The 23,394-nt window shown below is 37.6% G+C and overlaps 1 protein-coding gene across 3 annotated transcripts in view; it reads left to right on the top strand.

Annotated features, from left to right (window-relative positions):
- SMYD3 (SET and MYND domain containing 3) overlaps window positions 1–23,394 on the top strand; it is a 751,918-nt gene that overhangs the window by 480,639 nt on the left and 247,885 nt on the right. Inside the window, exon 1 of one of the 3 annotated variants that reach the window (XM_079106635.1) lies at window positions 18,236–18,365. The exons of the other annotated variants lie outside the window; for them this stretch is intronic. The gene's annotated coding sequence lies outside the window, so the exon portion shown is untranslated. Of the gene's footprint in view, window positions 1–18,235; window positions 18,366–23,394 lie in introns of those variants that run through there. 3 annotated transcript variants of the gene reach the window in all.

Below are 23,394 nucleotides of genomic sequence, written 5' to 3'. Positions count from 1 at the left end.
GCACAGGAGGTGATTTATAAAAGCTGGGATGGTGGGGAGTCAGAGACAAGAAGCTTTCCTCTCAGTAGTTTTGCTGTTTCTTTAATTCCTCTTCTTGGAGCTAATTAATTCCACTTATCAATAAATTCATTTTAATCTTTGTATGTTAATAATAGTCCGATTGAGAATATGGTACAGCAAACATCCAAAAGAGCACTGCATTAAACATACATTGATTCCAAAAGCAAACACTCTTTCATTGTAGGATCTTGTAAGGTTGACTGAATAAATTCAGTTTAATACTACCCAGGAGAAGTGTCTTTTTCTTTTTTTTTTTTAATTCAGCCTCCGTAGAGACTATCAAAAATTGCCAATGCCAACTATATTGCAAGTCGTCACAGTGGGGTACTGGGAAAAGTTTTCAATTAGCAATAATCGTGCCTCAGATAAACCTCATTGGCTACGATGCTGCCACTGTGCAAAGCTGAAAAGTGTCTTAATTTTAGACAGTCACAGATCACATTGGACGTTATGTGTAACTTATATTGAGACAGTGACGTTGACCCTGAATTGATGTTGTTACTTTGCCAGAACTTGGAATGAATTGAGGCTCAACCACTCTTTTCTTCTCCTTTCTCTTATTTGTTCATTTATTTTTGTTGTTATACTGGGAATCAGGCCCAGGGCCTTGTGCATGCCAGGCAAACTGTACCACTGAGCCATATCCCCAGCCCCTCATATCTCTTTTAATGTAATGGTAAACTGTTATGAGCTCTCAGGTTTGGCCTGTGTCTTTGAAATATAATAGAAGTAATTGGCAAAGAGAGAACTGAACCTTGACCTTACCTCCCATACAATATGACCTAATCAATTGAGAAAACTCCTATGGTGTCATCTGTTTTGATGGCTCAGCTTTCTTTACCTCCACATAAATGTACTTTGACTCAACTACACTGTCACCAGTTACGAGTACTCTTAATCCCAAGTGGCCTTTTTGCACATTAGATGCTTGGTAGAATTTATTGAATCAATTAGTAAATGGAGACTTGAAGACTGACCAGATTGTGTCAGTTTGAGGAATTCAGGAATAGTAACGACATGGTTGCATTTCAGAGGCTGCCTGAGATCATCATAGATGTTGTCCTAGATGTTGAGCCATGTCTTTCTTCTCCCCCAAAGCTTATATTTACCTTTACCACTTTAGTTTTGTAAGCTGGCTTTTATGAATATGCATTTTCTAATATGAATTCTAAAGACAACATAATGAGATGAGGTAGGTGTATGTCTGCATATGTATACCTGTGTTTACTTCTGGATGAACATATAAATAAAATATAAATTCGCATATGCATGTCTATGTAGAGAAGGGCTTCTAAACAGGAATAAATTTGTTCTGCCATGGACAGAGCAGCCTGCTACAATTTCAAGGATCCTTTTTTATAATAACTCAAGTGAGAAATTTCAAATTGCTATTGCCTGTTGCTATTTGTATTCCTTAGGATGCAAATCTATGCTGAAATCTCTGAATTTCTATAGTCTGTGGTTTGTTCCTTCACCTATAACTGTGTCTGCAGGAGAAAGTAAGCAAAACTCATTATGACTTAAATAACTAGCCTCCAGTGAAGAAATGAATGTCCAATTTCCTCCCAGAGAAAACCTACCCTAGTTTATGTAAATAATAGGTATTTAAGTTGGTAATGTTTTACTTCCCCTGTTTCTGCATACAAAATTCTTATAAAGATATTTATTTTTAACTTCTAGAAGGCAAAAACTAAATTCACTACAAACTAAACCTAGGAGACTTTCAATCCTGGGGCAGAATCATGCAGGAATCAAAGTGTGGGACTGAAATGGAAACACCAGGTGTAGCAGATGTCACCCTGTCACTGATGTTGAAGATGTTGGGGATGGGTATGCCCTAGTTTGATTTTCAAACAGTACTGTGGGCCTCCATATTATGGAAATTTTTTGGAATATTTACTTCAATATGATATAGGGAACTTTTTTCTGGAGTCCTTAATAGAGACTAAGTAGAGAAATTGTTTTTAAGGTCTAGAATCAAATGACCTGAGAGTACCTGGGATACCTCAGGAGTAGAAACTTCTGCTGTAGCCAGGTTGACTCTGTTTTATGCTTTACTCTTCCATGGATGGTTTTCCTTAAGAAACAGGTTTCACTAATTAAGTCTTAGAGGGCAGAGTAGTGGTCTCATTAAGAAGACACCTGGACTAATGGGTACATTTAAGGTATGGGTCTTTCTTTTCTCATGGTTTTCTTAACTCTGTTGTCTAAGTGAAACATAAAAACTAGAAACCATAAATAGCAGATAAATTGCACTATGTTAAAATAAAAATTCTAAAAAACTTTGCATGACAATACCTCTATAAGGAATGTTAAACACTAACTGGAAAAAAAGTATTTGCATAGAGAAAGAATAATTTCCCTAGCACAGAGGTTGGCAGCTACAGGTCAAAGCCCAGATGGAGCCAGCTGCATATTTTTGTAAATCACGTTTTATTACAATACAACCACACTTGTTCTTTTGCGTATTGTTTGTGGCTGCTCTTACCCAGTGGTGGCAGAATCAAGAAGTTGCAACAGAAATCTTTTGGCCCACATATCCAGAAATATTTACTGTCTGGCCCTTTACAGGAAAGTTTGCCAAGTCTTGCTCTAAAGAAAAATGAACTGCTTTAATTATCAATCAACATGAAAATATCAACAACCCAATAGAAAAACAGGCAAGAGATATGGTATGTTAGTGTTTCAGCAAAACAAAACAAAAGCAGACATTCTCTTCAGATGGTTCAAATGAGGAGATGTAAATGAAGGTTAACATATAGAGGCAGGATTGGATTCAGGGACAAAGACAGAATGATGTGACAGTCCCACACCAGCAAGGTCAGGAAGCCAACAGAAGCCTTGGGATTGGAGCTATAAAGAGAGAAAATGGTGTTATTGAACTCATTTGAGAACTGTAGTGGGGGAGGACAGAGGAGACTATAATCATTGAAGCATGGAGCCACTGTGAGAAATTGACATTGAAAAAGAAAAAACAAAAAAACAAAAAAAAAAAACAGAAATGGGAAAGAAGTACCTTTATCTTTCTCCTCCCACCCTCCAGTCTCCTAGTGGTGCCTCCCAGAAGCTACCAACTAAGAAAACCCAGGTGATACTGTCTTCAGGAATCAGCCTCCTGGAATACAGATGAAAATAACCTCAATTCAGTATAATAAAAGCAATGCAAATGAAACACTACTAAAATGTCACCTTGTACTACTTAGCTTGGCAAAGAGCAAAATATTTAATAGCATCCTGTGTTATAGGGAAACAGGTATTATATAGGTATATATATGTGTGTGTGTATAAAGACAGTGTCCCTCAAAATGATAAATGCATATACACTTTGACACAGCAATTATATTTATAGGAATTTATAATACAAATATTTTTGCAAATGCATGAAGGAATAAGTATATGTCTATTAACTGCATCTTATTTTCTGAAAGGAAAAGAATAGAGATAACCTAAATATCCATCAATAGGGGACTAGTCTTATAAATGATGCTATATTCATTCGTGGAATACTATGAAGCCATACAAAAAGAATGAGGAAACTATGTCCTCGTGTGAAATTAACACTAAATTATATTGTTAAGAGTACAGAGAAAATTTATATCCCTTCTTTAACCATTTCTTAATCTTGTCCTATTGGTGTTAGTCCCAGGTACTGTTTCTTAAATCTTTGTTTTCCTCAACATTGTTTTTAAAATGCCTTAGCATTGTACTAGCTAATTCAGGCTGCTCCAGTCTGTGAGTCTGAAGTGTTGAAACTTTTGGTTCACTTTACATATATACTTTAGTTGTTTGGAGCTGTGTCTTTTGAATATTTATTTTGACATGGAGCAAGCTGTATGTTATCAACAAGCAAACATTTGGACAATCAGAGGATCAAAATATAGGAACAAATGTGAATTTCTCAAATCTGTCTCTTTTTATTTTATTTTTTTCTGGGCAAGATTTGCCTGAAGTGGAAAGAACTGAATATGGATGAGCGCATGTTGCAAACTGATTTTCAGCCATAATTGCTTGAAGTAAGAAAATAGGCAAAGAAAGTAGATTGGGAATATAGGCAATCAGAGATGAGATTCTTACACCTGCCAGATACCATGTGTAGCACACAAGCATCCACAGAGAAATTGAAATGCTGCTATCCTGCGACAAGAGGTTCCAATTAATGTGATTCGTATGCATCTGTCTGCCAGTAGCTCACCTCATGAAACGACTGTCCTGTCCTGCTGTTCGGAGTCAGTCAAAGTGCTCATTTAGTGAGCAGCACAGGAGGCATCTTGGGAACTGTGCTGGGGGGGCTGTGACCCTCCTTCCCTTCCATTTACTTCAAGTCAGGAATAGCAGCTTACAGGGAACACATCTAGCTGGAAGGCTTGTGACAAGGTGGCATTTATATAGTCAATGCCATTCTGAAAGCATATGCTCCTCAAATACGAGCTACAGAGTAGGAATCTAATGTAGCAAATGCCAGGTTTTGATCACTAAAATAAAGACATATTTACTCTATTAATTTTGGAGCAAAAAAAAATTTGGACAGTATGTGGATTTTTTTTTTTTTTCAGGCCCTAATTTAGAATTGAAGAATTTAAACAGGACCACCGGATACTTAACACATATACCCTGAGGCAGTGATCTGGAAAGGTGTTGGGTATTTACTCTACTAGAAACATTGCTTCTGATTTTATTTTCAAGACCAAAACATTATGATGCTTCATACTCTGTATATATTGGGATGTGTGTGTGTGTGTGTGTGTGTTTAGTAACCAGGAGCTTCCCTTACTCATGGAGTAACCAGGAGCTTCATAAAGGTTAGGTCATGTGGCATGGATCAGGCAGCAGGAGCATGGATCTCTGGGAGGTGTGGGGTTACTCTGCAGCATCAGTACTAAGGGTTGCCATGTTCCTTCAAAAGGTCAAGGTCACGCTCCTGCCAACAGTTCTCCACAGGGTTCAACAGCGCAGTGTAGAGTTGGCATCCTCCTCAGATGCGCCCACTTCTCTCACTCATTCCCCAACCCTGTCTAGCCAGGAACCCAGAATCCCAGACCACACTCACCTTCTCCTTTCCTGCAGGTCTTGTCATGTGGCTGGTCTGCTCTCCAGTTCTCTGAATCTTCATGTGTAAGACTATTCCTTTCTTAACAAGGTCTGAATTTTGAGCATTTAAGACCAGGTTTTACCCATTCCATTTTTTTCTTCATTGTGCTTAAAAAAGAACATACTAATTAATTTTTGGCCTTGATTCTTCTCTTTTAACTGTGACTCTTGGCCAACTGGATCATAGTCCTCTGCATCCTGTTCAACTAATTCACATTTTTGGTAAAGACATTTGGTGGTATCTGAATTGCACAGTTTTGTCTTGTCACTGCAATGAAATACCTGAGAAAAACAGCTCATAGGAGGAAAAAATTATTTTGGTTCATAGTTTCAGAGGTTTCAGTTGGTGGTTGACTGACTTTATTGTTTTTGGAGCTATAGTTAGGAGGGCATCTTGGCAGAACAGCATGGCAGAAGAAAGCTGCTTACCTCATGGTAGCTGGATGGAAAAGGATGGAGGGGATGAGGACAAAACATACCCTTCAGAGACCCGCTCCCAGGAGACTTCCTCCAACTAGGTATCACCTCTTAATAGTGTCACTGACACCCAAGCCTTTATATCATGATCTTTGAAGGACATTTCAAATCCAAATCCACATGGGGATGTGGAGTTAAGCTGTGGCATGTTAAATCATACACATTTCCCCCAAAAGTCCAGATTTCCAGAAAAGCTAAATGTACTAGGAAGTGTTTGTATTGTGAACACACCATTGTTGTGGAATTACATTTTCATTTGATCCACAAACAAAAATTGACTGGAACACATTCCTTCTGTCTACATCTTCTTAGTGTTAAAAAAATAAAAAAAATAAAATAAAAAAGAACATTTAGTGAGACTCTGCTATTGCCAAGAACTGACTGTGCCAGGTGGTTTTCCATATATTTAATAATTATTTAATTACTTCTTCCTCAAATATTATCTAATTATTGCTGTGATCTTCTGAAATACATATTATTTTCATTTCTTTGAAGTAAGCCTTTGAGATATTTACAGATTTGCATGCTGTTTTAAGAAATAATTCAGAGAGATCTGTCTATCCTTTAGTTTCCTACAATGGCAACTTTTTTTTTTTTTTTTTTTCCCAACCTTGTGCTGGGGATCAAATCTAGAAGCTCACACATGGTGATTTTACACTCTACTACTGAGCTGCATCATAAAACCAATGGTAACATCTTGCAAGACTGCAGTACAGTATCACAATCAGAACCAGTTAATAAATAGACATTTCTATCACCACAAGAATTCCTCACGTTGCCCTGTTATAGTTACACCACCCTATTTTAACCCTTCAGACCATTTGTATAAATTTGTCTTTTTGAGAATGTTGTATAAATTAAAAATACATGTTTTGAGATTTGGTTTTTTGTCTTAGCATAATTCTCTGGAGATTTATCCAAGTTGTTGCATGTATCCTTTTTAATTGCTAAGTACTAGTCCATAGTAGGGATGGACCACAGTTCAACCTTTTGCCCATTGGCAAACATATATGTTTTTTCCAACTTTTGGTTATTATAAATCAAGTTGCTCTAAACATTCATGTACAGGTTTTATGGAATAAAAGTTTTCATTTTCTTTGGCATAATCAGGAATTGGGTTGTATGACAGGTTCATGTTTAATATTTGTTGTGGTTTGTCCCTAAGCTTCATGTTGGGAGTTGACTCCCCAGTGTATCATTGTGGGAAATGATTGAACCTGTAAGTGGAAGGGCCTAGTGGGAAGTCTTTCCATCATTGGAGTGTGTCCTCAGAGGAGTATGTCCCCAGCCTCTCTGGCTTCTTGTTTTGATACATGATCCTTCCTCTAGCATCTACTGTAGCCATTGCCATCTACCATGAGGTGCTTTGGCCAAAGTGGGGACCCTCATTAGAACCTGTGCTGTGCTATGAGCTAAATAAACCTTTTTTTTTTTTTTTAAATAGATAGCTTACCCCAGATATTTCATTGTACACAAACTAATACAGTATGTAATGTTAAGTGATCCTCTGAAGTATGCATTATTTTTTTATTATAATTATAATTATTATTATTATTACTCTACAGATGAGGAAACTAAAACTCAGAGTAGTTAATTTGCCCAAGATTAGATAGCTAATAAGAAGTAGAACTTAGGACTTGATCTCAGATCTGTCTGACTCTCCAAATCTACAGTCAAGTCCTTTCAATCAAGGACTGTGTTATGATCTGTATCCACCTCTGGTTTTCTGTTTTCACCTGATCTTGAATCACTAAAAATGAGGAGATGATTTTAGGGCCATACTATTGTGTATGTTTTTCTCTAAAAAGAACAGAAAGAAAATATCAGTATAGAAGACATCAGAGAGCTGGTAGATTATGATCACATTAGAATTACTAACATTTTAATACAAAGAAGTGTTCTTTATGATCCTATCTTTGTTTACAGACTGAGGAACAGAAACAGTTGTCCAGTGAATTAAGGGAAGTGCCAGTATTCAGCTATAAGCTAGAAGTTCTCCCCTTTTCTGTCTGGATGTAGTTTCTTTTTTGCCTTGGACAGCCTTTAGTGCTGGACATGCAGCTTGATAGCTGGTGATCCTCTGAAAGACAGATGCTTTCAATTATTGCTGTGTTTGTGGGAAAGATATGGATACAGAGTGAGACATAACTAGGTGTTGGATGATCTGATCATGGCAGGTACTGCAACTCTGATGGTCTTTATGGTTATGGAGAAGGACTATGGGGAATTGCAGCCCCTTCCCATAATCTAAAGGGTTATTTCTGGGTGACATCTTGACAGGAAGATGTCCTGTGGGAGAAGAATGCTCATTCATTGTACCTGACCAACAGTTAATAATTAATACTTAATGCCTAATAAGTAGAGTGATGTTACCTGAACATTTTTATGGAACTATTGGCTTTTTTGTTTATTCTTTTTTTTTTCCTGATAAGAGAAGAGGGTTTTATTAAGCAGTTTGAGAAAATTACAGCCACAAAATTGCACATTGCTGCAAGAGTGAAAGGGTCTTTTCAGCATAACTTTAGAGGCTGTGTAATTTATGCCATTACAAGAAATATCCCTTCTGTTTCAGAGATTTTGCACACAAAGGCAGGGTATTTAGCACTCTGCTTTCTGCAGCCTAAATATTGTTTCTGAATTAAAATGGCTGATTTCAGTTTTGTCTCTGTAGACTACAATGAAGCTAGCATGAAAACAACCTACTTTTATGTTCATAGCAATAAAGCCTTTTCAAAATCAGCTTCTTCATAACTTAACTTCTTTTTAACCTGAATAAAATGTGTATACCCAAAGGTCAGTATTATTTCCATTATGATATTGGATTTTTCCAGTTAATATTTCACTCAGTTTCTGATCTCAATGTTTAATATTTCATAAACCCATAAATAAGATTGCAGAAGTTAATCTAAGCTGTTACTCCCTCTTTTCTTGGCAAATAGATAATATGCTACTAAGATTGTTTAGTATGATCTATTATGATAATTATCATATCAATGATCTTCCTTGTTTTTGTGAGTTCCTATGAGGAACCTAGATAATGAAGCCTTAATACATTATTGCTAAAAGTATATAGAAGAATAATCAAACCTTTCATTTTATTTATAAGAAAGTTGCCTACCCGGCAGGTGATCCCATGTTTAGTTCTGTCTGGGAATGAGGAGCTTATTCTGCATCAGTGATTTTTCAAACAACATTGTGGGGAAGCAGGCCCCCCACCTCTCGAGAAACACAGACCTACCCATGCATCCTCACTAAACACACACACACATCACAGCCTTGCTTCTTCTGTATCACACCACTTTTATTTTTGGATTTTGTATTTGGGGGTTTATGTAACATTAGAGGGTCCACTGCAAGAAAAAAAAAATTTAAAAGGGTAGTCAGGATGCTCAGTAAGGCTTCTTAGAGCTATGTCATTAATGATAAATAGTAAATAAGACATAATTTGTGTGTTTTTATGTGTTTATGATCTATATAGCAGGTTTGCCAACCATGGAACTTTGAGAAGTTTATTTTACAAGATTCTTTTTAGATTACTTGAGTAACTGGCTACCTAGAATGTAATTGTAGAGATCTAAGTAGCATGCCCTATAGAATTCTGATTTTTATCTAGAAGATTAGTAAAGATGTATGTAAAAAAAGAAATGTCCAACCTGTCTTCTCCCAAAGACAAAGAGTAAAACTATTATTTTGTTTAGCTGAGTGTGTTTCAAGGTTTTCTGATTAAACCCTGTATTTCTCTGGATGAGTAGGTATTCATAAGGCATTGATTTAAATGAAATTTCTTGATCCAATAGTTCTTTACACTCTCTAGGACTTAGGGAAGACTAGAGAAAAGACTATGGTTTTTGTTGTTGTTGTTGTTAAGTTACAGGCTCTTTGACCTAATATATTTCTCTTTGTGATTTAGTCAGTTCCAGAGATTCATCCTCACAGTCATCAATTCCTCTTTCCATTTGTAGAGAGATATTGTGTTTCTATGTTTGGTGGACATTTGGATGGAAGGAGAAGAGCCTGTCCAATGCACACTCTCTTGTTCAGGGTGGTTTTTGTTTTGTTTTTGGTACCGGGATTGAACCCAGGGGTTCTTTACCACTTCCCCAGCTCCTTTTATTTTTTATTTTGAGACAGGACCTCACTAAGTTGCTCAGGCTGACCTTGAATTTGTGATCCTCTTGCCTTAGCCTCCCCTTCACTGGGATTACAAGTGTGTGCCACCTTTCCTGGCTCTGGATCTGTTTCTTTTCATTTTTTCTGGTGCATCATATTTCCCATTTCTTCTTTCTAGGTGTTGTCCACAAAAATATTCCTCACCTTTTGTTGTTCAGGCAGAAATTATATTGAGTTTTTCTTCCTTTCCTCTTTCTCCCTCCTTCCCTCCCTCTCTCCCTCTCTGTCTTTTGAAAAAGATAAAGTGTAAGCTATGTTGTGTATCTGTGATACTATCCTAGAATAATTCCTAGATTCTCTCTTCCATATCATATTACTAAAAGAATCTGATGCAGTAATTGAAAAAGTACTGAACTATGACACAAGACCTGATTTTAGTCTCAAGTTAACCCCTCAGTCACCTGGCTCAAGACATTTGCTGTAAATGTAATGGCCTCTATATTTCTTATTTTATCCATTCCCCGCTGGATAGTGATAGTCATATCATAACTTCAAAGTTATAGTCTGACATTATTCTCTTTTTGCTTTCACTAGTCAATATTTGCCATTCACAGAAGTCTGACACAGTAGTTAACAGGTATTATGTGCATAATAGGTGCCAGTCAACATTTTTGTTTGTTTGTTTTGGTACTAGGGATTGAACCCAGGGGGTACTTAACCACTGAGCCACATTCCCCAGCCCTTTAAGAAATTTGTTTTATTTTATTTTTTATTTTGAGACAATCTTGGTAAGTTGCTGAGGCAGGCTTTGAACTTGCAATCATCCTGCCTCAGCCTCCTAGCCACTAGGATTATAGGCATATGCCGCCATGCCTGGCCCAGTTGGTGCTTTAATAAAAGCAAGGATATGTTGCAATTTATATCATCCTGACAGTAATTCTATGCAGGGATTCTGAGTTTAAATAACTCACCCAACATAAATCCCTAAAAAGTGGAGAGCCAAGATTTGAACCCTGGCACCTTAGCTCCTGGATGTGTTCTTTCATTTTTGCTCTGCTATCTGCCTGTCTTGTTTCAAAGTTGAAAGCTATTACTTCATTTTCTAAACGTGTCTAGCTTCCAAAGTGAAAAAATTCATTTTCAGCATCATCCTATACAGAGTGTGTGTGTGGAGGGGGGAGTACATATTTTTCTTTGACAGACCTAAGTAGTGATTGCTTTTGAAAATGACAAAGAATGATACTTTTCTAGTAGAATAGTGGGGCAAGGGTAGGGGAAGCGTTTCAGGCAGTTTCACTTGGCCATTTTCACACATCCAATATTCTCTATCGTGTCTTTGTATTCTTAATCTAGCAACAAGACACTATTTGTCAGTTAGCACTTGCTATGTTATTGAATCTTCTGTTTTCTAGTTGCTAATTTTAAGGACCACAGTTACACGGAGACATACTTTCCAACATCCATCAGGACCCTCAGCATAATTTCTTGAGATTCTTCTCTTTGATTAGGAAGAATTTGCTTTCTAAGTAAATGCTTCTTTAATTCCCAGCACTTGTGTCTGTTGGCTGTTCTCCTTCCTGGGGGAGACTGAATCCCAGCCAGTTACCCAGTGAGTTAGTCAGGAACAAAAACCTGCATGTGACCTAAATGGGAAGGCACACCTGGATGGGGTAGTTAAGAGAATGTACTGCTGGAGAAGGGGAGTGGTATGTTCTGTTGCTGCTTCTAAGATTTGCAGGCTAATATGTGCCCTCAGTCATCCTACCTCTTTATGAGAAAATTCTTCACATAATTAAAATTTAGATGAGAAAATTTGGAGTTAAGATTGTTAGTATTGCTATTTACTGTTGTGAAGGCCCCGTGGAAAGGTTACATAGGAAAACTTTTTGCTCCCTGGCCATTCCTCATTTCCAAGGGGATAATATGTGTCCCTGCAGACATTCCAGGTGTGTGCACACAAGGACACATGGAAAGCTATTCACTTATAACTATCTACAATTTATAATTTACATGTTTTATTTATAGTGATTCATGATCATATTATTTCTTATGCTAATAGATACACATATCTCTTTTTTAAAAAGTTCACAAATATAACAATAATAATGTAAAGCCAAATAATAATTACTAGTGTTTATTGAGCTTTTATTATGTGCCAGGCATTATATGAAACCCTTAAATTACAAACGAGGAAACTAATTTTCAGGAATATTACCTAACTTGACCAAGGCCACACAGTTTGTATATGGCAGAATCAGGATGCAAACCAAGGCTGTGCACTAGAGTTCATGCAACTGATCCCTGACAGAGACATCATCCTCTCACTTTTCACCAGAACAAATACTTCTATAATGAACATCTTTGTACATAAATGCTTGTGAAAGTATTTAATGTTTGAGAACAACTTGATTTAAAAATGATTTTAGTCCATTTTGACTTGTGCAAAGAAGTCATAGCCTGTCTCTAGAGGAGCTGATGCCTTAGGCACAGTGATGTATCATCTTGATAATGACAATGAATTTCAATTCTCCTGTTACTTAATTAGACTTTTATTTATTTAACAATAGGCCAGCCAGTCTTCAGCTGCCTTCATTAGTTTTTGCCCTCAGTTTCTGCTGGTGTCTGTGTGTCTGGCTTTCAGTGTCCTTCAAATTAGCAGTGGGTTATGAAACAATTTGGGGTTCCCTCAGGAGTCAAATCTTCAAAGAGGTCACAGATAGAATGTAGAAATAACACAGCGCTTACAGAGTGAGGTGCTGATTTCAGTCTCATTGAAATGCGCAGTTCATTTTTCCATTTTCCCATTTTCCATTTGAGTGGGTTTTGATTTGCTGAAAAATAAATAAAAGCACATAAAAAACTTGATCTGTGAAATTTTTGCCTGTGTGCTAAGAAAGCAATAGAATTGTAAACCTTAGATGGCTTTTCATCAATGAAGTGATTAATTACTACATCAGAGAGTATGGAGGCTGATCAATAATATAATGATGGATAGGTGAATTTCCTTCCTCCCCAAAAGCATCTCCTGGACCTCTTTCTTTCCTCAAATATCTGCAATAGATCTTTATACTAGATTGGGTGACTGGCTGACTGACTGGGCAGGTATTTTTGAGGTTGAATGAATCTAAGTCCAATGGACTTCAGTTCTGAGTCTCCAATTTCTTGACCAGAGACTGCTAAGGATAGTGTGGGATCAGAATATGCAAGCTCCACCACAAGAAGACACTCTAAGTAGTTTAGGGGGTGCTGGAGATTGAACCCATGGCCTCACACATGCTAAGCACTGAGCTACACCCCAGCCATAGGAATTTCTAAACATGGTAGAACTATATTTTGCAATAAAATAGGGGGGAAAAACATAGTGGAATTCTGTAACCATGTCATAAGGCTGCAAAGCTCTTCTTCCCTGTAATCTGTGGGTAGCAGCAGTGGCAGCAGAAGGGATCCTCCTGACTTTTGTCTAAGGTGAAGAGAAGAAGAGTGAGAGAGAGGGGAGATTCCATCAGAGGTTGGCTGGGTATACTATGTTCAGTTTTCTCAGGTAAGTTGGTAGCTACCTAGTGATAGTCACATATTTCTGCTACTAACATTGAGAAGAGTTACCCATTATCTTAACAAAGCAAATTATGTTCCCTTTAGCTTTTACTTTTATGATCAAATTTGTCACTGACCCCTATAAGCCTATAAAGATTTGTACTGGAAACTGTGTAAATGTTGAGTCAGGGACATGGTCATGCAGTCAGACCTGGTAAAGAAGGGGTTATGAGTTTAGTGCCATATGAATGAGAAGTTTTACATTAAACCAAGTTATATAAAAGTTGGTGGTTTTTTTTATGTTCTTCCTCATTAAAAGTAACAGTTTTTAAGCATAAAAATATAACCTGAAAGAAACCATAATGTTTTGGGAAGGATGGGAATCAGAGAGACAGAATAGTGGTTAAGGCCATTGGTTTTTTATAGTCAGACTTTCTGATTTCAGTCCTGGTTCTGGCCTGGAAAGCATTATTCAAACTCCTAGACTTCAGTTTCCTTATTTATGAAATGGAACTAATAATAATAGACATATCTACTTTGTAGATTGTCATAGAATTATGTGAGATAACACATGTAAAGCATTTAGAATGCTGTCTAGCACATAGTAAGCCTCAATAATTGTTAACTACTACTATGATTATTGCTGTGACTTACCATATGTTAATATTTTTCTTTCTAACAGACTCCTTTCTTGTAATGAGTTGGGAAGGAGCCTAAATCATTTGAAATGGAGTGGCTAATATTTCAAATGCCTTAGTGCTTATAGGAAAGGAAAGAAAATTTACAGAATACATTGGCATTTGAAACTGAACTAGACCCAAGAAGAGTTCTCTTCCTTGCATCCATTTCCGTTGTTTACTAGGGAACCTAAATCTCAGGAAGCCTCCCTAACGTGTTTAGCAGTTTCTCACTGCAAACCTCAGGTTCTGAGAAGACAGTTTTACCTGTGGTACTTCTTAAAAGGTATTGTGTAAAAAAAGGAAGGCAGCATAGATTTTTTGCGTTTGGCTGTTCGGCTGTAGATAAGTCTTATTGGATTCAGCACTTAGCTTATTCCTGTGCAGTGATGGTAGAAAGTAGATGTCAACCCTGTCAGTAGGATAGGATTATGTTCAGATGGAGCTGGGACAAAGACACTATTAGACACTGCTCTGATTGGATAGAGGCGGCTGTGAAATCCCTTGGTTCTATGAATTGAATACTAGTGAAAATGATAATAAACTATTCTGGCAGGCCAATAACAGTCCTGTACACAAGAAGATACATGTTGAGTGTGTGGCGAGAAAAATGTTTTGAGACCTCCTTTCTTTCTAATATATCTTACATAGCTTGTAAATATCTTCATGTTATTCTGCTCTGTAAGTATTTTCTTTCAAAGTCCTGAATTCCAAAAAAGTAAGGATTTGATCTTTAATACTCTTCTTTAATTTTAAAAATATGTATTTTTTCTGTGTGTTTTTATACGTGTTTATATATTTATTTTTTAGTGCCCTCATTTTGGCTTTATAAGGATTTAACAAAATTAAAGTATTCGTTGTCTTCTTTTTCCTCTGGCATTTAGGACAGTACAAATGTACCCAGACAATCTAGATGTGAATTTTTGGCAAGGACAAAAGCAAACAACTTTATGGATCAGATGTCACTTTGTGTTGGGTTTTTATGACCAGTATTAGTAAATCAAACCTAGGATGTTGGGAAAGTTGTTGCCTATGTTAACAATATTACTTTCTAAGCCTTTTCTTCTCCAATGTCTTATTTTAGAAGAAGTCAAAAGAACAACTATAAGCAGTACAGAAACTTGAGAGCAGGCTTTGGCAATATTGACATTTTGGACTGACTAGGTTTGTTGTGAGGCTGTCCTGTGCATTGTAGGAGGATTGTCAACATCCCTGACCTCTGCCTTCTAGATGCCGATCACACTTCCCCACCCAGTCACCACAATCAAAAACATCTCCAGGGCCAGGTGCAGTGGTACATGCCTATAATCCCAGCGGCTCCAGAGGCTGAGGCAGGAGGATGGCGAGTTCAAAGCCAGCCTCAGCAAAAGCTAGGTGCTAAGCAACTCAGTGAGACCCTGTCTCTAAATAAAATACAAAATAGGGTTGAGAATGTGACTCAGTGGTCAAGTGCCTCTGAGTTCAATCCCTGGCACCACCCCCTCACCCCCCCCCCCACTCCAAAAAGAAAGTCTACAGGCATTGTCAAATTGTGGTGGGTGGGAAATGACTAAAATCCTCCCAGATTGAAAGTCACCAGAGTAGAGAGTGAAGGATAAATGCAAAAAGCTCAAAGAAAAAATGGGGCTCAAAGGCAGCAGAAAAGCAGCAAAGGGTTCAGCCTTTCTAAATCAATAAAATAAAAGACTTGTATTTTAAAATAAAAGAAATTAAGAATGAAAGATATCAAGAAATTATTTGCAACACTTAAGGCAAAGAATTAATGCTTTTACCAACAGAGAACATAAACTAATCTTAAGAATTGACACAATCCATATAGGTAAATAGGCAAAGCATGTTTCAAGCACAATTTTCTCGTAAATATAATGGCAGACATGTAAAATATTCAAGGTCATAGAAGTGATAATGTCTCTTGTTCTTATGGTTCTCCATAGTTCAATCCAAAAGTCATCATATGAGGCAGGGCAAATAAGGAGCCTTGTTTGGGAATGGGGAGGTCCTAGGAGAGAGAGGAGCTACAATGGCCCGCAGCTGGTTGTCAACTGAGAGAAAAATGAGAACATTCATGGGTTCACCTCTAGCATGACAGAGATGTGGCTTATTCGGGAAAGGAAGGAAACTAGAATTAACCCCATTCATTGGAGCAACTGGTGTGGACCCATAGTATTCAGTAGAGGGAAAGAGATGTATAGAAATAAGAATAGATGTGAATCATAATGTATGTGTGTATAGTTCCTTGCTCTGCAGACCTGAGATTAGTGATATCTAGTATAGACCTATTCTTAAAACTTTGTTTTCTAAATATTCCACTTAACAGTGCTTCTTATAGAAATGACTGATTGATTTCTACATGAAAATTATATTAAGTAGGAAAATACTCAATGAAAGATGAGAATTTATTGAAAGGACATGGGAACCAGTTTGAAGAGGCTCTCACTAGCCAAACTGGGGCAATCTGAGATTCAAAATAATAATATTAATAGATTATAACTCATTGAGTAAAATAGGAATTCATGAGTCAATACTGATATGAATAAATCAGTTCTCAAAATCTAAGTTTGATGAGGAGTGAGCCTTTTGCAGTCTCAGAGTAACTCCCTCAATACCAAAATGTTTATTAATTACAAAGGGAAAATGAGTAGTTTCATGGCAAACCTTGACAGATACCATCTTCAAGAGATCAAAGTTAATAGCAACAGAAAGAGGACTGATTAGAATTATGTACTGCCTAATAGGGTATAATGAGAACATAGTATCATTACTGTGATGTTCCTGCCAAAGATGCATAACCTGAATCTAATCATGAAGAAACATCAAGTGAACCTCAATTGAGGAACTTTATAGAAATAGCTGGCCCCTACTCTTTAAAGGTAGTAAACTCATGCAAGTCAAGGAAACATAAACTTTGATTCTGAACTGGATCTGTTTGCTGTGAAAAAAGATCACTATGGAATGGTTGTTGAATAGCATTTAAGTGTTAGATGGTAGTAATGTGTCAGTGTTACTATTTTCACGATTGTATTATAGGACACTGTCATTGTCATAGAAATATACTTGGAGGTGATAGGCTGTCGTGTTGGCAGCTAATTTTTAAATTGTTCAGAAAAAATAAACTATACTGTTCTTATAATTACTCGTAAGTATGAGATTCTTTCAAAATAAACAAAATTTAAAAGTTAATGGTGGTCATCTTGATAGTCTTATACCTTGCTGATTCCCTTTGCATAACAAATTGACAGTATCAGAAGCCTTAAGAATGTTCATAATCTGAAATCTGTGCATTAGGTTCTAAGTGAGCAAAAAGAAATTGGAAAGACACTTGAATTAAAGTTATATTAATAATTGTATATGCAGTGACCTAACCACCTACAAAAATATAGACAAAGAACTGAAATCCTCTCCCACCCCACCATTCTTAATGTTAGAACCAGAAGGCACCATGTCTCTGAATGGCCTCACCTTGGCTAAACATTCTCCTGTTATTTCTTTCCCGTGTCTGTTTTATTTCCACAAATATAATTCTAGTTTCTTTGTTTTCTATTCTGTCCTTCCCCTTCCTTTCATCCTCCGTCTGTCCTTCCTTTTTTTCAGCATAGCTAGCTCATTGTGCTCCCTCACTCTGCCTTGGTTGCAGCCCATCTCTGTCCCTCTTCCATAGAGACTCTGCCTTCTTCTGTCTCACTAGTAGAATTTCTTCTGTTGAAGCTTTTTTTTGCGGGGCGGGGGTGGGGGGCGGGCAGGGTACCGGGGATTTAACTCAGGTACACTCAACCATTGAACCACATCCTCAGTTCTATTTTGTATTTTATTTAGAGAAAGGGTCTTGCTGTGTTGCTTAGTGCCTTGCTTTTGCTGAGGCTGCCTCAACCTCCCTAGCTGCTTTGAAATAAGTGCTTTTATGCTATGATGTTAGCATAATGTTTCCTTTCCCTTGAACTATGCTAATTGTTTATAAACCTGAGGTTAATGCTTTTGTTTCTAGTCTGTGTCTGTCACAGATAGGATCAGTCTGGCCCTGTCCAGCTGGAGACTCCAGCTTTCACAGTAGCGGGGATGTACTTGGGGTTCTGGATCTTAGACTTCAAAATGCTGTCCATTTCTTCAAAAAATTAAAAGTAGAATTATTGTAAGATCCAGCATTCTACTTTTGGGTAGATACCCAAAGGAATTGAAAGCAGGGACTCCAACAGATGTTCACACACCAATATTCATTAGCAGCATTATTCATCATATCCCAAAGGTAGAAGCAACCTCTTTGTCCATTAGTGGATAAATGTGATATATACAGTAAATGAAATTCAGCCTTAAAAAAGGAAATTCGGATAGAGGCTACAACATGGGTGAACCTCGAAGACATTATACTAAGTGAAATGAGCCAGACACTAAAGGACACACATTGTATGATTCTGCTTAGATGAGGTAAGTAGAGTAGACAGATTCATAGATGCAGAAAGTTGATTGGAGGTTTCTGGGGCTAACGAGGAGAAGGGAATGGGGAATTACATTGAATGGGTCCAGAGTTTCAGTTTGGAAGATGAAAAAGTTCTGGACATGGTTAGTGATGATTGGTTGTACAACAGTGTAAATCTTAATCACTTTATAGATGTTTAATCTCAGTTAAATTTTTAAAATGCTATTTAGTTAATAAAAGAGAGAATATTCTTTAATCAGTAAAAGGAAATTTTTTTCAGATTGTTGAGTTTGGAATCTGCTCTTTAGTTTTTAGTCTGTGACTAGATTTGATATCTTGTACTTTAATAGGAAATTAAAAAGCATTATTGAAGTCCAGAAGACTTGAAACTAGCTTTTATTAAATGCTATAAATCAATAATGCCTTTAAGAAAAATTTGCAATAGTTTTTTGAAGGTTGTTATTTTACCATTTGTCATATAAAGAAATTGAGGTTCAGAGAGGTTAATAATGTGCCTGAGGTTAACCAGCTAGAAAGTTTTAGAGTCCAGGTTAAGTCTACAAATCTTGGTTCACAGTTCATGCTGTTTTATGAAACACTACTTCCTCCTGAAACCTCTGCACTGCCTGATCACCAGGAAGTCACAGTGACTGCACTCCATCATTTGTTACTTACAACAAATTTTTTCTCCTAACACAGGCTTACTAATGAAAGCCATATCTCTCCAATACATTGAATTCTACTTGATGTATTTTGATTTCCCCCTTTATTCTTTCCTTTTTTCTACTTATAAAATAATGAAAAGACAATGTACAATGTACACCAGAAAAGGCCTCTTGGAATTTTCCGCCCCCTATTCTCTGAAAGCAAGACTATGGACATTTGATGGTATAAAACAGGGACAGTAGGAGAAAACAACATCAGCTCTTTGTAGCATAGCCTGTGGTTTTCAGTGTAATTTTTCTCAACCCACTCATCTACGTTCAGACATGTTTTTGAGCACTTCTCCAGACTCTGTCATACCTGGCATGTCCCTTTAGGTTGGTGATTTGCCCATCATTCAGTTTGATCTCATCCTGGCTGTATTGGCTGGATTTGCATTGTTAAATTACCCTAATAAAGAATGCCCCACAAATTCAAAATTAAATAAATGTAATATATCAAATCAATAGCTGTTACAGCCTAGAAATCATATAGTACCTGCTGCTACATGATAAAATTACACATGTGAATAAAAAAATGAGAGTGGGTATTGAATGAGAGATTCTTGACACGGCAGTTTTCTCGTATTTAAAGCACACACAAAAAGTCCATGAAATGTAATCTGTCTTCCTGGCACATTTAAAAGACAGTTTTGAATTCTGTTTTCCTTGTGGAAATGTAATTCCTGTACCTATTCATTCCTTCCAGATATTAAACATGCTCTTTAGGGGTGGAAGGGTGAAGACAGTGGTTACTAAAAATGGGCGGTAAGGTGTGTGTGTGTGTGTGTGTGTGTGTGTGTGCGCACATGTGAACATGCATGTGTTTTCCCTTGATGTGAATTGATAATGCAACAGCTTCCCCAGTCTTGGATTTCAGTCATTTGCTTAAAACATGCCATAGGACCTTGTGTCATGTGTGTCCTCTCTTATGTGCACACTGGAGGTGGATGGGTGATAGACATGTATATGATAATTGAAGATCAGAACATATGCATTGGAGTCTGTTTCCCTTCTGCATTTTCCCTGCTGCGGTGTTTCTGTAAGGAAAATAACTCCTGCCTGTGTGTGGATGAGTGTGTGGGAAGAGGGAAGGTGGAAACTGGTAGATCTGCATTTTCACAAATCCTAACATTTCCCTGCTTACATTTGCATTTATCACGTATGAACATATGTACATGCTGTCAACAGAGGTGATTATAGAAACTGTGAATGCCCCCTGGAAGGTGAAATCACAAACTGCAGAGGTTTTCTGCCAGGGAAAATGTAGAAATGACAGCACCACCTGTTGTTTAAACCAGAGAAGTGCTTCAGGTTCAGTTGCACAAATACCAGGACAAATGCTAGGAGATTTCTCTTCTCTACTCATGTGGAAACTGCAACTCCTTGTTTATAATTGCATACACTTACTATAAAATGGGCTATCTGGTGTGGGTCTTCAGTGTGCACAGGAAGATAATCTATGGAAGACACATATGGGAATCCTTGTTGACATTATATGTAGGCTGCAACACTTTCATACATACAATGGTGTCAGGGAACTCCATTTTGTAAACCTTTTTCTCAAAGAAACGAGAGAGAAAGCTCTTCCTTAGAGCTGCTAATGACAGATGAAAAAGTAGGAAAGTGTTTGGGACTATTGTTAATGGCTTGCTTTCTGTTATCCAATAAGGAATTGATAGCCAATATCAGTTGATAATGATATTGACAGTTAATACGAGTTGCTTCTATTGCTATCCACACTTGGATTTCTTTGGGCATCAGAGAGTTGCTCTGTTTTGGGGAGCTCAGCCCTTCTGTGGGGAGAAAAGGATAGCTCTTGGGGGCGTTAAGAGCTGGTGGTGTTTGTGTAGCAGAACAAATGTGAACTTTGAAGGAGGGGGTTTCCAACGCACAATGTGTGAGTGTGCGGGTTTGCGTGAGTCTCGTAAGTTATCAAACCACCTTAATTGCTAGAGACCAGTGCCCCCTTTTAGTTCTAGTTCCCCCATATGAATTACCATGGTATAATCAATGGCTTCAACAATTAGAGAACACTGTTGAAAACCAGGTAGCTGGGTCAGAGGGCAACTCAAGGCCAAGCAAAGGGCAGCACCTCACAGGATCCAGGCTCCCAGACTGTTGCTGTGTTTTTAGACCATTTCTCAACATTCTGATATCTAGGGGGTGTGGGCTGGGGCCTTTGCAAATTGGAATTCTCACTCACAGCCTGCATGGCTTTCTGAGTTCTTCCTCTTCCTTACATTCTCTTCTAAATTTCATGTGCACACAGGTCAAAGCTACACCTCACTTTCTGATCATGCTACAAAAGCACACAAGTAAACTTTATCTTATTGAAGATTGAAACCACCAGATGATTTTTGATATTGACATGTGTAAATTTAAGAAACTGAAAGCTCAGGCAGAATAGTGAAAGAAAATGTGGAACCAGTGTGAAGTTATAGATGGGAGGCAGAAGACATTTGATGTGTGGTTCTCAACCTTTGACAAGTTCTAGTGTGGTTCTCTCCTATAATGATATGGGAAATTCAAGTCAGATCAGAAGATTTTGAGGTTCCTTCTACCTATGGTTGTGTGTATGTGATTATGAATTTATGTTGCTAATATACTATTAGATCTCGTATTTATAATAATATTTAAAATTCAGGTTTCTAATCTAAATGCAGTAGTAGAAATGCTCTCCATGGATCACAAGACGACCTCTCCAGTCCTCCTCTAGCCCATGATATGGCAGCTTGTATCTTAGTTCATTTTCTGTTTCTGTAACAAAATATCTGAGTCTGGGTGTTTTATAAAGAGAATTATTTACCTCAGTTTTGCAAGCTTAAAGTTCAAAGTCAGGCAGCCTCATCTCTTTGGCCTCTGATGTGGGCCTTCTGGCTGTGCCATAACGTGGTAGCTGATATCATGTGGTGGGAATGCACGTGAGAGAGATCACATGGAGAGAGAAGAAGCAAGAGGGAGCAGTCATGGGGCAGGCTTACTCTCTTACCAACCTGTGTACTCTGAAGGAAACTCATCCACTCCTGCCAGACCTAATCCACTCTGAGAAGCCAGCATGAATCCCTTCAATTACCATGTAGTCACCTCTTACCAGGCCTCATCTCTTGAAGACCCCACTACCCTTCATTGCCTTTACACTGGGGACCAGGCTTCCAGCACATGGACCTTTTGCGACACAAACCACATCCAAAGCATAACTGTTATACCTGTTCTTCTCAGGAAGGGAATTCTTTAAAATTCTCATAGATGATATAAACATAGCTTTCCCTGGGGAAACACTATCATCCTTTAACCGTCTTGAGCCTACTATTTAAAATTTTCAGCCCATAGCATCTAAACACATCTAAACAGATGGTATCCATCAAGAATATATCATATTTAATACCTGATACCTTCTGCCAGTTGCCCCCTCAGAACAGTTTAGACCTGTAAACCTTAATCATGGATAATTCTTTTTAATTCAAGAAATGTTTTAAGATGAGAAATGAACTCTTCTTTCTCTCTCCATTTCTCTTTCCTACTTGGATTTTCTCCATGTCACTATTCATGGCAAAGATAATTCAGTAACTGCTTGCCAAAAATGCACTCAGATTTCTCCTGCAAGCACTTAGTTTTTAAGTAAACTGAAGTAATAGGAAAAGAGTTTATTGGAGTATGTTTAGACTCTCTTCCTGGCATCCCTGGGCTCTTGGATACACGTCGATCTGGCTGCTTGCTTTAGCAGACATTTCTTTTCAGGATCTGAAGCTAGGTACACCTCTTACTTGTGAGTGCACCATGCCAGGGCTTGGGTCTGTCTCTGGCTTGAAGTGTGTTAGTACACTGGTGAAAGGAAGGAGAAAACAAGAGTAGAGGTCTGTTTTTGTTAAGTTCATTTTTTATCCTGACTCATTTAAGTTGTTGCCCCTAAGAGACAGAATATAAGTATTGTGATTCTCATCAGAAAGCTAGACAAAAGAGCGTAACTCTATATCATTTGCACTTATTTTTTAAATAAATATATATTCAAGTTCTTATTAGTGAGAATAATACCAAGAAAGTTTTATGACAAACTTTACAATATGCATAATTGTATATGGCACAATGTCACCTCTCAGTAACAACTTCTTCTTCATACTAGGTATCCAACATGGGGTCCCGAGAATACTCTCGAGGTAGTATAATCCCCCTCTGTCTTTTGCAGTACCAGTGTTTGAACCTAGAGGCACCCTACCACTGAACTACAGCACCCACTCTTTTTACTTTTGATTTTGAAACAGGGTCTTGCTGTCCTGGAACTTTCAATCCACCTTCCTTAGCATTTCAATTCACTAGGATTACAGACAGGCATCAC

This window comes from Sciurus vulgaris (genome assembly GCF_902686455.1).
Source record: "Sciurus vulgaris genome assembly, chromosome: 12".
NCBI lineage: Eukaryota > Metazoa > Chordata > Mammalia > Rodentia > Sciuridae > Sciurus > Sciurus vulgaris.
This window is presented reverse-complemented; position numbering and strand designations above follow the sequence as displayed.